The sequence below is a fragment of the Danio rerio genome, chromosome 6, assembly GCF_052040795.2.
Source record: "Danio rerio strain M-AB ecotype USA chromosome 6, GRCz13ab, whole genome shotgun sequence".
Taxonomy (NCBI): domain Eukaryota; kingdom Metazoa; phylum Chordata; class Actinopteri; order Cypriniformes; family Danionidae; genus Danio; species Danio rerio.
In genome coordinates, this window is record NC_141026.1 from 35406770 (window position 1) to 35421735 (window position 14966).

At 35.6% G+C, this 14966-nt stretch overlaps 1 protein-coding gene and 1 long non-coding RNA gene across 3 annotated transcripts in view; one reads left to right on the top strand and one right to left on the bottom strand.

Moving 5' to 3' along the window:
* The window catches only part of pik3r3b (phosphoinositide-3-kinase, regulatory subunit 3b (gamma)), a 481128-nt gene that overhangs the window by 26800 nt on the left and 439362 nt on the right, over positions 1–14966 (top strand).
* Positions 2671–7244, bottom strand: LOC147843554 (uncharacterized). Its single transcript, XR_015493843.1, has 5 exons — positions 7174–7244; positions 6102–6228; positions 5840–5925; positions 3311–3353; positions 2671–3213 (listed from the first exon to the last, which is right to left on the bottom strand). It is a non-coding gene; the product is annotated as an uncharacterized LOC147843554 (long non-coding RNA).

Genomic DNA, 14966 nt, shown 5'->3' on the forward strand with positions numbered 1-14966 from the left:
CTTCTTGATTCAGAGCACTTGATCCAGTGCATTTTTGGAAAACAATTTCACATTAGAATATGAATGTTTCTTTTCTTGAAATTATTGTTGTCTATATATGTTAATTATTAATAGTTTTTTATTATTATTGGTTTCTTTTTATTAATTTTTTTATGATACATAGTACTACTACTAGGAATATTTACACTTAACTTTTTTATTTTAAGATATTTTTATTTAAAAAAACTAATGTTACACACATACTGTTTGCTGTATGGAATGCAAAAACTATGAAGCTCAATATCTCAAAATCATTCAGAATGCAAATAGAACCTAATGTTGACGATATCCTTATTTTAGAATTATTTAATGATACATTCTTTAAAATGGCCCTTTAATAGTATTATTAGCATTAAAAATGCATATTTAGGCTCTGCATGTTGTTGCATCTTCCATAACTCTATTTATGTCTATAGTTCTTTCATGTACCTTCTCTCAGTCTCATTTCCACTTAAATTCCCCCTTCCGATCTTCCTGTCCAGTATTATTTGACATTCTCTGCACATCTAAGACTGGGCCCTGCAGGCGAGAAAATCACATAAAGAGGAAAAAAAATTGACAGATTGCCTGGTGCCACCTTGCTAGAGTTAAACACATATCAGCAGCAGCCCTCTTCGTAATATCACTTTAATGGTCCTATTGTGAGTTATGACAATCTCGCCAATCCCATCATTAACCCACCCAGTCCTTAATCTCACCAAGAAGAGCACCTGTCAGCCATCATTAGGAATTAAAGCAGTTAATAACCTCCACACATACTCCTGTAGAGAAAAAAAATATTAGGTGGACACTTTTTCATCATAACTAAGGCAAGCGATAGAAAATTCTGCACTATCGCTGGAGCCAGTAAAACATGGAAAGCCATAATGAGGTTGGCCAGATTAAGTATTATCTGTTCTCTCCAGGGCAGAAACTCAGGTGATGCATGGTTGGTTTTTGTTCGTCCAGAGGGCCATTTCGTCATTAAGGATCTCCTCTCAGGACGGGACCCTTGTCATATAGGCTGGCCAATGATATGACTTGTGAACCTGCAAAACAAGCTCTAATGAGGACAAATTCATCCTCGGTAAAGAGGACAATAGCTCAATAGAATAATCTAAAGAGCAAATTCGTTTGATTAAACAAAGCTAAGATCAGGTTAGTAAAAACTGATTTTTTATATTATTAACAATGAAAACACTTAAATCTTACAAAGCAAATGCTTTCTCAAGATAAAATCTGGAGAAATTGCATACACATAAATGGGACATGTTATACACCTTTTTATAAGAATTTTTTTTTTATAAAATAAATATCTTATGTCCCCAAAATTTTTCTGGAGAGTTCTACTAAAACACTCAAGTATTTTTTTTTTGTCTATTTGGGTTTGAGCAAAAACACATTTTTTTGTGTATGTAGTGTGTACCTTTAAATGCAAATGAGCAGCTGCTTTCTAAAAGAGGGCAGAGCCTTTTTATATTATTCTGATATTCCAGAAACAACAAAGTAAAGGGGTGGCATCAGTCTGCCTTCGGAATGACAGATACAAATCCTGCACAGTGGCTAGAGGGATTTTGAGCCATTGTTCTTGCAGAATAGTAACCAGGTAACTAAGTGATAATGGTTAATGAAACTTGCACCTGGTTTCCTGACTCACTCCTGCAAAGCACCCCAAAGTGGCTCAATAATATTTAGATCTGGTGATTGTGCTGACCATGAGACATGTTAAACTTGCTGTGTGTATTGGTGCATTATCATCCTAATACACGACACTGCCTTCATAATACAATGTTTGAACCATTCAGTCCACATAATCCTCCGGAATTGTTTAATCCATCTAGTTCAAGTATTGGGCCAAGGGATGATTTTTTCGGGCTTCTCCACACCGTAAACCTCACAAATGGTGCAAAGACAGTAAAGGCGGACTCATCAGAGAATAATACATGTTTTACATTGTTCACAGATCAAAATGTTCACTGCAGACATCATTTAAACCGACATTTAGCATTACACGAGTAACCAAAGGTTTAGCTATAGCAGCCCAGCCATGTACTGTATATTGAACCTGAGGAGCTTCCAAAACAAGAGAGATGAGGTGCACATTAAATTCTACTGCGAGTTGGACAGCTTTAGTTTTATTTTATTTTTTGGATATATACGCCAGGAAAGCACCCAGACATCTTGTTCATACAGCTTTCTCTTGCATCCACAGTTACTCCTGTTGGATGTGGTTTGTCCTTCTTGGTGGTATGCTGACATTACCCTGTGTACCATGGCTCTTGATACATCACAAAGACTTGCTGTGTTGGTTACAGATGAGCCAGTGAGATGTGTATTGCAGTATTTTAAGTAAAACTGTGATTTTACTCTGCTAGTTAAACTATCATATACACAGCAAAATATGGGGACCCAAAACAACTCTATGGGTGTTAATTTCAACCCTTTGAAAGTGTCTCATGGGGTCCACTCAAAACAGAGTTAAATCAACACTTTCAAAAGGGTTGGCACATTGACACCGAAGTAAGGGTTAATTTTAACTCTGGGCAGAGTTAAAATATGTAACTTTATTTAACACCCCCTGGTGTAATATATTGTTATTTTATTCAACTCTCTTGAGTGTAAATATGGTAAAAAGGTCAAATAGACTGTAAATTACAAAATAAAAAACATTTTATTTGAAAACATTCACCACTTCAACAATTCATTCAGTTTTTAAAATGCAACAATGTCAAATATGCTTTAAGTGTTTTATTAGTACAGACAGTATCAACAAAATATGTATGACCAGTGCTCAAAAAGGCTGTTTCAGTCCTTTGGTCCAAACTTGATGTTTCATCAGAGCCATTTGAAAGTTCAATATAGCGTCACTCATAGTTTTCTTCTGAACTCATAGTTTTCTTCTGAAATTACATTTTAAACAACTTGGCGTGCAAATCTTTCACTTCTGGTGTTTCCTTGGTCCTCCATATCAAACACAGCAGTTTAAATGAAGGTATAAATGCTGTTAACTTGTGTGAAAACAAACTGGAGCTAGGAAATCTCATAAAGCATGTCCTGTGAATGAAGTGCTTCCCAGCCATAGGATGACCTTTTTATCCATGACGATGTAGCAGCTGCTGATCGCTCGTCTGGTGGTTCCTGATGCACGGATATAGGGTGATGCTCTTCTAAGAACTCTTCAAGACTCCAGCATGACTAAGAAAAATGTTTGAAAACAAATTGCAATCAAATTCTATGATATATTTAAAAGAACATTTAAAGTAAATAAAACATTCAAGAAATCTAAACTCACCTTTTGAAAATCTTCATGATGATCCACAACTTGACTCTCCCAGCTGTTTGAGGTGACAGGATATGGAAAAGTAGAAAAAACACATACATAACTGTTGGATTTCCAAAAACAATTAGGTTAACCACTATGACTAGAACTGGAAAAACAGGCAGCTGTCTGTCCAGATTCCTCAATTTAACACAACACTTGGAGCAAAATTTAGAGGAGCTTAAAATCTTTTATATCATTTAGTGATGCTGACTTCCCCAAAATATTGACCACAGTGTAAAAAATATTCATAAACTTACAGTTTTCTGTAAGCGTGTGCGTGCGTGTGTGTGTGTGTGTGTGTGTGTGTGTGTGTGTGTGTGTGTGTGTCAAGTGTGCAGCAAGCCTGCGTTTGAGTGAAGGTCTCGGCCGTTAGATCGCCCCCTGGGGGCTGGCTGCAGTACAAGTCATAAAGCCCGCCTCCTCCGTGTTAATGAAGGAGACTTGAGCCCAAATAAAAAAATTAATTACACTTGCAATAAAATGTCCCGAAAGATGGTTCTGGTCGATTAAGGCACTGATTATTGTGCTGAAATAGGTGCAGATCCTCATTTTTGTAAACAGTTTGTTTTTAGCAGTAATTTAATGCTGGGCGTGTCATCGTGATTGACAGCTGTGATTGACAGTTTCTCAAAGCGCGGCGTCTGAGCTTCGGCAGAAGACTGAAGTGTTATTACTCGATTTCTGTGATATTTTACTATGACAAAAAGAGTTCAGCAGTAAACTACAGTTTCTGACATACATGATCTGGTGGAACACTGTTTATTCGCTAAGGTCAGGGCTTTTTTCGGGCTTTATTAGTTTGCTAATACACGCCTAGCCACCCAGATAGCAAAATACACTAGGGCCAGTTCTTGCCTGCCGGAGACTTACCCCTCAGACTGACTACCTCTGCTGGACCTACTCCGGATGCCTGGACTCACTGCCCGATTCCAGCCTGAGTCAATTGAGCCAGATGCGGCGGCCGAGCGAGCAGGCGCTGCCGCATGCGAGCCGAAATCAGCCCGCGACGCCGCGACTAGGTTATGCGCTGATGCCCGGAGCTGGCGCGATTGAATCTTCATTATATAAAACCCTCACATTTGTTAACGTTATTACACCCATTTTTGTTGATATAACAACAAACGCATGCTACTATGTGAACGCAAAGTGTATCACTGAGTTTAACCTTTGAATAAAGATGCAAACAGCATAGCAATTATTTAAATAAAGGACAAAATAAATAACTATAAACCTGTATCGATTGCACAAGTATTAAATAATAATAATAATAAATATGAAAATGACAATAAAACTGCACAATAAAATAAACCCATTTAAGTACGGGGTATACAGGAGATCGTTAGCAGTAATTCTCTTTGTGTTTAAATAATAATCTCCACCTTGATCTCCTGTAAGGTTATTTGAACTTGCTTTATAGGACGTCTCTGCATTTTAAGTTTTGGCATGTTATTAAGTAATCTACTGAATTTGCTGTTATAAATCATTATAAGGTTCTTGAAATCGAATCTTATATAACCTAATAGAGCTGTAAATGTTAGATATTATTTATTTACATCATTTACTGTTGGCGTTTTATTTGAACACTCCAGCTAACATTAAAAAGAATGTAAATTCCTCGTTGCCAGATATAATGAAGGCATCGAATAAACCAAATGAAAACGGAGGCAAAAAAATTAAATAAATAAACAATTCAAGCGAAAATGAATAAACAATATACTAGTGATGTTACAGCAGATAGACGTTGTATTAATAGTGCAAAGTTTTTTTGCACAAATTGACAAATTGCAGGGTTGGGATGTGTAAATATCCTGTTGATATTTAGTAATCTTGCTGTATTTATCTTCTAAACGCACGATTGTTCCCGCATGGTAAATCGTTATGGTGTGTAGGCTATATTTTGGGTTCTGTGAATGGCTAATTAAAAATAAAAACCTTTCTAAAAATGTATGTGTTGTTTATATGTTATTGTTCATATTTTACAAGTGTTATTTCTACCCCTATGAAGATAACAAATACCAACAACAAATATAACAATAAGAGAATATATTATTTGTGCTCATATTCAAGCTAGAGTGTATAAAAGATCGTTTATTTCTGCAGTCCAGCATGTATTGCTTTTATTAAAGTTTAACAGCTTACATCACACCGTTTTTAAACCGTATATTATTGTGTTTTTTTAATGTAAGTGCTTCTATTTACATCAGTGAGCGTTTGTTATAGTGCAGACACCGGCAGTCGAGTGAGAAGTTCGGGGGGCGTGGTTTATTTTACATAAAGCGTTTGGTTGGAAGCTCGACTCCGCTCATTATCGCGGCTCCTCCTCTGGCTCCATCAGACAGTCCTTCTGCGCATGTCTGGCTCCAATTTCAGCAGTCTTTTGCGACAGTTTGTGCCCGTCAAGCAGGCGTTTTGCCCTCAAGGCGTTCAATGGGAAAAGGGGCTGTCGCGTCGTCCATATTTTTTACAGTCATTGGTGTGTGTGCGTGCGTGTTTCATTACCAGATTCAACTTGTTAGGCCCTTTCAGGTCTAGTATTGACGCCACCTTTACTGGAGTCTAGCAGATGTTTCAGGTCCAAATATAATCTAAAATATTAGGATAAGCAGAAGAGGAAAAGTGCAAAGCAAAGAGCAAAACATTATTTAAGTAACAGTTCACCCACAATACAAAACTTATCACCTTCATGTCATTTGTTATTCTCTAATGCTCTAATACCCTCTCAGCTTATTGTGAAACAAATACAGAACTTTATCAAACATACCTTCATTATTATCACCACATATGACCAAGAAGGTGTGCTTGGTCATTTCACCAACTCTGGAAATACACCATCCGTCTCTAATCAGCCACCGTCACAGGGTCTTGTGTTATTGTACAGAGAACTGTGGCTGTTAAAAAACAACAACACATTAGTATCAAAGACATATGCATAACCTTCAGATAAAAAAAGAGAGATAAACATCACAAAGTATGCTTCACACTTTTTCAGATATCTTTTGATTCAGATGTTGATTATTGATAATAAATCTACAAATGAAACCTGTATCATCATTAGGCTGCTCAAATATGAATCAGTTGATTAATTTTACAGACAGGTGGCTGTTTACAACGCACAAATTGTCTTTAATAAAACGGAAATGTTGTGTACAGTGCATGCTAAGTTTAGCCTATAGTTTTAAGCACAATATCATGTGGGAGAAAAAGCTTGACTAAGATGTTCCTGACTACAGAGATAGCCTAACTTACTAACGTCAGACATCCCGAGTTGGGAAAAGTCATTTTCGGGGGATACAGAGTTGATTTGCGGGAGGTAGCGGGAGAGATGAGTTGCGCGCGACGTACCTAAAGAGCGGTGGGGGTGACTTGAGCGCGACGTACCTGAAGAGCTGGGAGGGATGCGGTGGAGAGGGGTGTGCAAAGTGTTTAATGACCGGGCGGGAGACGCGCGATTTCCAGGAGATTATCATTCATTTGCGGGCATCTACTTAGGCATCTGAGAGTCTCTGTGCATTTGCAGGATAACGTTAACGTTAGTCCCGCAACTTCCGGGAGACTTCTGTAACGTCAAATGTCTGATAAAGTGCAAACGCGGTCATTTAAAGACATTAATGTTAACATTCCGAATTTAATGGTTGTCAACACTTAATATAATTCAAGCGTAACTGTTACGTTATCACGCGAGTCTATGGACTAACGGTATACGGACGGCCACGAATGAACCAGTTTAAAAGGGCCGCGGTGTTTAAAATAACCAAATTAACGTACACGAATAACAAACAATCATATGTTTCAGTCAGGAAGCCTTTTACAAGTAAGCATGTTCATTTACTCACCAGATATGTTTTAGAAACTCTCCAGAGCTCATGGAAACCGTCCTGTGTTGCCGTTAGCATCCGGGCAGAGTAACCTTAGGCTGCTCCGGGGATTCCCTCGTTGCTTCGAATTAAAGGAGAAGTGTCGATTTTATTTTACAGATGGGTAACAATGCACAAAATGGCATTAAGCGTGACAGAAATGTGTTGAACATGTACATTTGATGTTTTTATGCACTATGTATGCGTGAGCATATATAAAAACATTCTTGAAAAGAAGTCAATATAGTAAGTTAAGCTAGATACACAAACGACCATGAATGAACCGCAGAAGTTTAAAATTGTCACTCCATTCTAAAGTTATTAACTTAACAATATGTTTACAACTGTATTTCTTTAAAGAAAGTCAGTAAAATACCAACATTTAGGTAGTTTGACTCACCAGTTGCTGTTCTAAACCTCAGATGGAAAATGGCGTCTGGAAAATTCTTCAGTGACTGGGGCTGCATGAATTCCCGGATGTTGGAAATAACACCACCAAGTGTTGAAAAGATAACTCATTGATTTCGCACTGAACAAAATCAATTTTAACTCTTATTATATTCATTTATCAAAATCTAACTCTTTAACGTCAACACTTTACTCTGAAATGCTTCAACACCGAGAATTTAACTCAGATGAATTTGCTGTGTACTGCTCTTCTTGGTGGAATGTGCATTCAATGAAGATTGGCCACCAGGCTGGTTAAATCTAGCTAAGAAAACCTCCAGCACTAAATTGATTAGTGTTTAAGTTTTCATTCTCCAACCCTTGTTCAAGTCAGGCAGCTAAAATAACAGTGAGAGAGAGGAAGAAGTTACAGTACAACTTTTAGACTGAACCAATGGTTGGTAGATCTATAGTATTTATGCATTTGTTGTTGAGTAAAGTTGAGTAAACATGAACTACAGAATGCATAAGATATTCACTTGAATAGTTTTGAATGGGGACAAATAGAGCAGTCCAAAGGAGCCCATCATTAATCACTATAAACTGTCGATTCTCTGGGACAGGGACTTGGTCCATTTAATTTAATCTTCACAACATTTTTTAAATGCCTGGCATTCAAACCCAACATAGTTGCATAGTTGCAATAGAGGTAAAGTTCCACTTGCAGCTTTATTAAAAAGAATGGTCTGGAAGAAAGAGGTTTAGACAAGTGCAAACGACAATATAAAGGGTAATCCAACTATTCAACAGGCAGACAGAGGTCAGGGTATCTAGCAAACAAGAAAAAGTCCAAGAAAAAAGAAGAAAACTCAGGCGAAATCCTCGATCAGCAGCTGTGTGTGTCAGTGTACATATTAGTAAACTGTTTCAGCTGTGAGATGCAAAGCACAATGGGAGATGTAGTCCAGGTGAATAGCTGGTTGAGAGGTTATATAGCTGGAGTGAGTCTGATGGGTACTCCAGCTAATGACCACAACAGCTTGGAAGGATGATGTCTGATTGCATCCTCCAGAAACAGCCGTAAAGGAGGTTGGTGTTGTGAATGTATTCCCTATGGTTTTAGTTTGGGCAACAGAATTTACGAGAGAGTTGTTCTGTTTTATGCTTGAGTTTATTGTTTGCTCATTCTAAGAGATGGTCACAAAGTGAAATGACTTGCCTTAGCAGGGTCTTTGAATCAACTCATCTAGCATGGTAAATCATGATCTGTTCAGACATGCTGTCCTATTCAAATAAACAACACAATAAACATAATTGTTACAATGTTCTCATATTTCCTTTTCTTTTTGTAAAAAGTTCACAACTGTTAGCCTTAAATAAATTGTAGAACAAAACACTTATTGTCAAATATAAAAGTTTTAACATAAGACTGCATATCTTTTGCTATAAAAACGGACCCTGACAAATGATATTATATTATATAATTATAGGAGTTTAACATGGAAAGGTCAGATTTCATTTTCTGTCCCCCTTTACGTATAATCTGTTCACTCCATAGCAGAAACTCAGGTGATACATAGTTGTTTTTTCTTCATCCAGAAGGGTATTTCCTCATTAAGAATCTCCTGTTAGGAAGGAACCCGTGTCATATATGGCTGGCCAATGATACGACCTACAAACCTGCAAAACAAGCAGCTCTGCTCTAATGAGGATGTAAGCGACCTCAACAAAACAGCATAATGGCTCAGTATAAGAATCTGAAGACCCATTTTGTTTGATTAGATGAAGCTAAGATCAGGCAAGTGAAAACTCTGATTTATTATATCATTAACAACGAAAACACTGCGGTTCCAGTGTTCCGAAACAAATCTTTTGTCAAGTTCGCCATCTGGAGAAAACAAATACCCTTAAAACCGTATGCGAATAGTCATGGGGGAGAAAAAAAAAACACATCAGGCATTCCCAATACTTTATTAAGACCACAAGAGAACCCACCCTGACAGCAGTCAGTATAATCACATTGTAAACACAGCCTGTAAATCCCTGTGTGAGACTTTCCGTTTCATCATGGTGAGGGATTAGGAAATGTGCAGAGCAGCAAACAGAGGCGGTAGTGACTGTGCCTAAACACAGAGACTCCCCTGTGACCTCTATTGTCTCCCCTAGTATTAATTTATCACAGGAAGCCATAAGCAAATGCATATTAATTCAAGCTGGTCCATCATGCCATAGGCGGCTGGGCCTATAAATCAGATCAAGGAGGAATGCCTGGTGCAGTTTATGGAGAAGGAGAGAGAGAGACATTACTCTGCATCATAGCCTTAGTCCTTTGTTCCATACATTGTTCATCAAAACATGGTGAACGGTGTGTAAAATTTTTTTGTGTGGAATATGTGATAATTTAACAAATTATTTAAATAAGAAAAGAGTTAAGGATTGTCGGTGAAAAACAGCATAACAATCTAACAATAATAATGATGATGATGATAAAATAGTAGTGGTAATAATAAAAAGAAATAATAATAATGGTTTTATTATTATTATTATTATTATTATTATTATTATTATTATTATTATTATTATCATCATCATCATCCATGTATTTAAATGTGAAATGTTATTATGTCAAATTTAGTTTTAGATATAGTTAGGGTTGCACCGATATGGATTTTTTTGGCCGATATCGATAACAGATAACTCTTAAGATTTTAACTCTTAAGGCTGATAACGATACACTATAGCCCAGTGGTTCTCAAACTGTGGTACACAAGCTTCCTTCTAGTAGTACGCAGAGGAATCGCTAAATAATTTAAGTAAAAAAATGAATACACTTTTAACACTTTAATGTGTACGATAACAACCATGTGTTCAGGAAATTGATTTTAATAGGCTAAACATTTATTTATTTTTTTCTAATGTTTTTTTATGTATTCTATCATTTGAGGTTATTTTCTTCCCCATACTTGTAACGGTTGTAGGGGCGTATCTCGTATTTTTATATCTCAATGTTGACAGGTATTATTTAATCACTTGCTTCTCTGACACACATAGCCTACGTTAACGAGCAGTAAGCAGATCTAATTTCTAATTTAAATATGTAAATCCAATTCATATATTTAAAATACAAGTTTACGTTGAGATTTCAAAGATATACAAAAAGTCATATATACATGCAACATATGTTTCAACATTTATTAAACAGAGTTATTTATGAATAATATGACATACGGTATAACCTATATTTATGAATTCCATAAACATTTGCAGGTTTTGATGAATAGGCTACTTTATTATAGTACTTAACATACAGCATTTTTCTTTTAACTTTTTAAGAACAGTGCCATTTTTAATTAACTTTTAAAATCACATTTTAATTTAAACATTGACGTTTTATTTATCTTTTTTTACCTTTGTGTTTTTGTTCAAACTATTTATTATGTTTAAAGTGAGTGACAATAATAAACATTCATAATAATAAGAATTAATCTGCCACGTTGGTGAAATGTGCAGAGCTGTAGGCACTTAGTCATTATGGTGGTACTTGGAGAGACGATTTTTTTCTAAGGTGGTACTTGATGAAAAAAGTTTGAAAACCACTGCTATGACAGTTTAGAGACACCACATAAACAAAAAACTAAATAAAATTGTATGATTTACTTTAGAAAATGCTTTAGAACAAAACTGTAGAATAAATTCATCCCGTTAGCCGTTTTAGAGTCTTTAGAACACATGTAGGTGCTGCTTTAAGCACAGATGACTTTATGACAAACACAGTGCAGAAAATAAAGGCAAAATGTGGCGGAGGACTGAGAACCGACTGGCACATGTCTCGCCTGCTGCTGTGAAGTAACTAAGTAGGATAAACTTTTTATTGAATAAGAAAAGATGCACATAAAATAAAATGGAAACACTTTTCCCAAACAAATTCCAGTATATGCAATAAAAAGGTCATGTGATTTTATTATAAGAGATCATGTGATGATAAAAATGTTTGCGGATGGACAAACCAGCAGGCTGAGCACATTGCAAAACATCTGAAATGTTGTTTTGGTCATTATAAAAGGCTTTAACCATTTCAGTATTAGTGTTAAATACTATTAATGGCCTCTAGAATCATGAGCATCTGTGTTCCGTGTCTCATGACTTCAAATGCCACCGCATGTTCACTTCATGTCAGCATTGTCTTCTGAGGTGCAAGTCCATTATTAAATAAAGAAAAGATTCACACAACTTTTCTTATCACAGCAAATTTCATTTTTACTGTTGATATTTGGCACCAGATAATCAGATAATGATGATTTTTTCGCATAAAGTTAGTTCGCATTTTTGAATGGAAACATAGCTATACACATACAATTTAAAGATTTTTCTAAATACCATGAGTGTACTGCTTTTATGGTGTTTTTAAAGATTCGTGATGTCACTTACATCTTTCCAACTATGGCCACTAATGACTATTTTAGGCCGTAAGGGCTTTGTTGAAGTCATAAAAAGACTTCAACTCTATTGGGATCCAGCTATAAGATGTCTTTCCCAAGTAATCAAGTAAATAGAAAATAGCAAAGTCTCAAATGGCGCTACATAAGCTTCTGTAAATTGTTTTCAAAGAGAACAGAGATGCATTTGAGGGACAGAAGAGGTCTAACTGTAAAGCCTGTGTGGTGGTATGGACTCTTTCCAGGGGATTGATCATGATATGGAGGCTCTCATGCAATAAATGGTTTCAGGGAGAGCTGGAGATGAGCATCCCGGAGCGCGGCTCCCCTTAACAACGCCTCCCCTTTCACCTACGGAAATGTTAAGTACGGGCTCGGGAGCACTGAAGCAGAGCTGCGTCCGCCCGGCCGTATTTCATGCAGATGGGCAGGTTAAATATGCCAGCCACGCATCCGATGTTGAACCATCTTTTCTCTTTTCCTACTTTAATGTCGTGCTTTTCAGACCCTTTCTTTTTTCTCTCTCTCTTTTTGTCACCCCTTTCAACGAATGTTCTTCTTTCTTTATCAGGCGTGCATTTTAAGTGTCTTCTTAAAGCATTAAGAATGATGGCTCACTGTTGCCTGCTAAAGGTTAATGCGTTGGATGATTGTAAATTGTTTGGCTGGTTTGAAAGGAAAAAGAAAGGAAGTACTCAATCTTGAAATTAGATGAGGCACTGAATACGAGGAGTTCTGGCTTTTTGTGTTTTTTTTTTTTTTCATAACAACTTTTTTTAGAGAATAGCATCTTGTTCTAATATTCAAGGATTTGTTCAACAGAGCCAGAGTAGTGGTTACATAATTCAGCAATTCAGACATTCAATTCATCTGAAAGCAGTTACACAATACAAAGAAAGGAATGGGGTGTGACAGCTTCACTTTGGTTTGGATGTTAGATGCGCAGCTTTGAATATAATCGCAAAGGCATAAAAATATCACCTTCAAAAAACTACAAATAAATAGAAAAATTCAATTTTCATAAGGTTGCATTTGATGAACCCCAGTGTGAGGAACCTACATCTACATGATACCAATGTAAAAAGAAAATTAAAGCCTATAAAATTGGCACAGAATAGTTTAGTGCAACATTAATTGTAAAAAAAAATGCTGGGTTACACACAACTCCTTCATATTGTCCTCAAAAATGAAGTTATCCTAATTGTTTTTACAAAATTAAGCAGATTAAATCTAGGTCAATTAAGTTGTCCTCCCAAAAAAAACTTCAGAATTGTTTATTTAGCACATTTAAAAATTCAAAATATGTTTGAACCAACAGCAGAAATCATTGTTTGATGTTATTACTTAAAAGAAATTACTATATGTTTGTTTGTTTTCTTTTTTTTATTTAGTTAATTATAACTTAAATTAGTTAAATCCATTTTTTTTGTTTTATTTACATTTGTTTCTATTTTTGAGTCTCTGTATATAAGGTTGATTTTTATTTATTTTTTATTTTTTTATAATTGCAGGTGTCTGAAGTCATTTTTACTTTTGGTAATACTTTATTTTGATGGTCCACTTGAGTATTCGTAGACTGTCTGCTTAATATCTGTTGATACTGCTCCTTAAACAGACTTGTAACCGACCATAAGAAACTTTCAAGTACATATCAACTTACACTAACCCTAACCTCAACGCTAACCTCAACCCTACTTATAATCTAATGAGAATTAGTTGGCATGTAGATGCAATGTAACTTAAATTCAACAAACAAGCCATCAAAATAAAGTGTGACCTTAATTTTTCCCCAGATTTCCTCACATTTCCTCCTGTTACTTGCAGTCATCAAATTGTGTGATAGGGACCATCAAAATAAAACAACATCTACATTAGTTTAATTTATAAAAACCCTAAATGGTCATTTCCCAAATTCTACAATTTGAATAGTTATTAAAATAACACTTACCCCATAAAAATATGCTTCATCAGAACTGAGAACTCAGCCGTTAAATGTCCCACCTCTGACCTCAATGTGCATATTCCCCATGTGAGGTTTGAATATTTCATAACATTTTAAGTTATTGTGCCAATTCTTGTTGGAAAAAAATCAGAATGCTGACTGTCCAAAACAGCTGATGAAAAACAAAAAATAAGGAAACTTTGTATCGCACCAAAAAGCTAATATAGCAGAAAAGAAAAACTCTTTATTGGTAGGGTTTCCACTTATTTTGTGCTGTAAAAATACTTGAAAGTTTATTGTGTTACAGCTCTGTGCTACCTCTAGCTGTCATTTGTGAAGTGATGTCAAATGATCTTGCTGATGTTTGGGTTGTTCAATATGTGCTGAGTTACCAGGTCAAAAAAATAAATAAATAAAAAACTTGAAAATCAAAGTAAAAGTGATGCAAAGTAAAACACTGGAAAATGACAAATGAGGGCATATGTACACAAGATGAGTAACTAGCCAAACAGTATGCATTGACAGTAGACATTATTACCTTCTATTGGAGAAATGGTAATGGCTAACTTGGATTACACAGGTACCAGTCAAGTAATGATGTTAATGTCCATAGCAGTTTTACAACAATATGTTGTTCTCTTGTCTGTTTTTAGAAGCATATAATAAAATATAAATAAGCCACATTAAGCTTTTTATTAAAATTATCATCATTAACATCATCATACAAAATAGATTTGAAGTTTAATGACCTACTAGACATGATAGCCATACTGTAAATAATATATTCATTTAAATAAAAATAATATAATTCAATTTTCATTAAACACTAAAACATTCATAATATTAATTAAAATGCATTATATAAGGATCAGACTAATGCCACACATACTGTTCATTATTATTAAAGTATATTTCCAGGTGAAACCAAAAATAGAATAATATGTTTTAGACAAGATACAAATCTACAATATATACAGTGCTATTGTAAATGAATTAAAACATGTTGA